We start from the raw sequence: 3,326 nt of genomic DNA, 5'->3' as shown, positions 1-3,326 counted from the left end.
TTTATTATCCACGTTTTCTTACACTGTAGCTCTTACATCAACTTTTTCGCCGTATCTCTCCCTTTCTCCTTCTGCAGATCGTATTCTCTGTTTATATTTAATTATGGAATGAAGTAACGACATCAGCATATACGGTGTCACCCTTAACATTTTTTATTTGTTTTTCTGTGTAGCTATACTAATGGCGATTTCTCCAATGTTCATCCGATTTCTTAACAGCGTCGCAACATAACAAGTAAAAAAGCAACGTGTGCTTATAATTTTGTTCTACTTGTTGTTCTTACTGTTATTAGTCTCAAACTAGGATGGAACCTGAGTCTCTTTTCCCCACATTTAAATTACCTCTTCTGGGGAAGTGTGGCCACATCCTGGGGAGAGTTGTAAGTCTTTACCACACCCATACCATCCAGTGTATAACACCCATCACTTAGTGTACAGGCTAATCCCACCCTGCCTCCACCCACCACTACTCCAACCCGCCCCACCCACTACAACATCCATCAGCACTTCACTACTCCCGCACTGCCTCCACCCACGACCACCCCAATGCCTCACACTCCTCTCTGCATACACATACGCAGTCCATTTTCTGCACTCTAGCGCTGGAATCTGAAGTGAAATCTCTTTCCCACCTACATCACCCATCATAACGACATCTGTCGTCACAGGGTGTACTCCTCGCGCCGGCCCCACCACGATCCTAGCCCATCACCTGCACCCACTCCAGTCCTTCCACTTTATCCTGCCTCACTAGCTATTTTCTGGTGAAATATGCTTCACTCCTATAGACTTTACTGACTTAGGTGATGCCACATCTCACCACACAGCATATTGCCATACCATACCATGACATATCATACCGTACCGTTCCGTACCACACCATACCGTACCGTACCGTACTGTACCACCCTCTTTCTCCACACCACACAAAATCACTTTCCCACACCTCCTATACCCAGGGCATTAGCCGAAGGGCCCAGACGCTGCCACGTTTTGTATTTTGTACTTTTTTTCCTTCCTACCTCCAAGTTTGTGAGATAAATCTGAATTGCACCTTACCGATCAATCAACATCACTCATCTACACAATGTATAGCCAGTCATGGCTTACCACCCAACACTTCCCACCCATTCCCATCCCACCCATTTCCCTCTCATCCATTTTTGCTGTGATGTGATGCATATTTCAGTTAGTTATGGCAAGCAAAGTAGATGCTGACACAACATCAAGTAAATGCTGGTACTCTACAATGCATAGGTGGAATTTTGAACTTTGACCTTACCCTATGACTGTGACCTTTGACTGGGTGTTGTCATAATTTATCTTCTTCATCCTTGGCTTACCTTGAACCCTTCCACCAAATTTGGTCTAAATTGGACAAAACCTTCAAACTACCCTCTCTTTGTGACCTTGAAAGGAACCTACTCTCTTTAAATCTAATTAGCCAAGCCCTTGGTTGGTCCTAAACCCTTCCACCAAGTTTGGTCCAGATCACATCAGAAATTTTTAAATTGCTATGTTCACACAAAAACACTTGGGTTAGACTTTGACTTTGCCCTGTGACCTTGACCTTATGAGTAACTGTTCTTAGAATCGACCCCCATCGTTCTTGCCTTCCTCAAGCCTTCCACATTTGGTCAAAATTGGATCAAAACTGTTGAAGTTGATGATTTTTTTTTTTTTTTTTTTTACTTGAGGGACGATTCTTGTAACGAAGGGGCCATTGAAGGTTAAGTGTGTTATCTCCAGTTTGATGAATGACCACTAAGTTTATAATAATAATCTGGGGGATGATGAGAATAGAGAAGATACATCACCACAAAATATGTCATGAGACGAAGATGCTAATAATTTTGAACTCACAAAATGCCAACAGTTGACATGTGGTGATACATCTGTTGTAAATGTGCTGGTGTCAGGAGCCACTAACAGCATATTGTGGCAGCGTGTTCTTTTCTCAGTGTTGGCTGTATTCTCGTTGGCCTTGGGAACTTCCTATCAGTTCTTCCTTTGCAATTTATTCTACACATTTCGCCTCAATATTCTTATGTATTTATATCTGTGGTACCAACACTGTTTACATAAGTAACATATACAGATGATACAAAGATGATGGACGCACAGTTTATCGGTGAGGAAGAAAGGTAACGATATTATTTATATAATATGATCCGGCCAAGAGTCCTAAGCAGAGAAGTAATTTGTGCAATCAAGAAGCAGTTACTTTTCCCACAGGCAGGTGGTGTGTTTTGCTTGAGTGGTTTTAAGTACAGCACAAATACTAAAACATAAAGGGGAAAATATCGTACGACGAGGATGGGATTCGAACCCACGCAGGGAGACCCTGTTGGATTAGCAGTCCAACGCCTTAACCTCTCGGCCACCTCGTCTAAGAAAAATGTTGCATTCAGTTTTCCGGCCGATCAGGCTCCTGGACAAAGTTTGTTTTTTCTATATCCTTGTTCACCCAGCAGTGCAACGGGAGATTTAAGTGTCAACTAATTCTTGCTGACCGTATTCTAGGAGACGACTGAGACTTATCGCAAACTGATACTCTAGTGCAGCAGGTGGGAGGTGGGCACCATCCACTCATTTGATGCACTGCTACCTTCAGGTAACCACACTGAGTAACAAGCCAAATGTCAAATGTTTTCTTGTAATCCGAGAAACAGTTTACTACGTCAGATGGTGACCATGTAATCAAATGACGGCAGGTGGTCTAGTGTGTTAAGTTTACTACGTCAGATGGTGACCATGTAATGAAATGACGGCAGGTGGTCTAGTGTGTTAAGTTTAATCGGATGAGGGTCGTTAGGGTTTACTCAAAGAAATAAATAGGGTTTATTGTTTCCATAATGCCACTCAGGGGAGGGCGAGGCTAGTTGCCCTTGCCTTAAGTGTCGGGGCTGAATAGCCCAGCCCCGGGACCTTATGTTCCTGATGGGAAAAAAGACTGGATGATGGAAAAACCTAAATGATCTTCGTGCACTTGATACGGTGAATTATTTCTGATATATTAATAACCGTAATATGTATGTCTGCATCTGATCATTAAAGTGCCCAGCAGGGCCGAACCTTCTCCTCGGAGGAAGAATGATAGTCGGAATCCTTTCTTCTAACAGTAGCGTGTGTGAAAGTTTTTAAATGGATGTCTTTATGTGTGTCAGACTGTATGTGTCACTGGTATGAGCCAGCAGGATTTGAATATATAATAGTATATGAATGGACATACTACCAGCGCCCTCTTCAATTGTCCATGTAGGCTGAATTAGAACCAGACTCAGGAACAGCAGATCGGGGAGTGAATGCGATTATCACTGAGCCAC

At 42.9% G+C, this 3,326-nt stretch overlaps 1 non-coding gene across 1 annotated transcript; it reads right to left on the bottom strand.

Annotated features, from left to right (window-relative positions):
* Window positions 1–2,308: 2,308 nt before the first annotated feature.
* Window positions 2,309–2,390, bottom strand: TRNAS-GCU (transfer RNA serine (anticodon GCU)). Its single transcript has one exon. It is a non-coding gene; the product is annotated as a tRNA-Ser (tRNA).
* Between the last annotated feature and the right edge of the window lie 936 nt (window positions 2,391–3,326).

This window comes from Coenobita brevimanus, chromosome 114 (assembly GCF_032717465.1).
Source record: "Coenobita brevimanus isolate Jiangsu-jjx chromosome 114, ASM3271746v2, whole genome shotgun sequence".
NCBI classification, from domain to species: domain Eukaryota; kingdom Metazoa; phylum Arthropoda; class Malacostraca; order Decapoda; family Coenobitidae; genus Coenobita; species Coenobita brevimanus.
The sequence above is the reverse complement of the archived record's forward strand: the minus strand, read 5'-3'. Positions and strand labels throughout refer to the sequence as shown.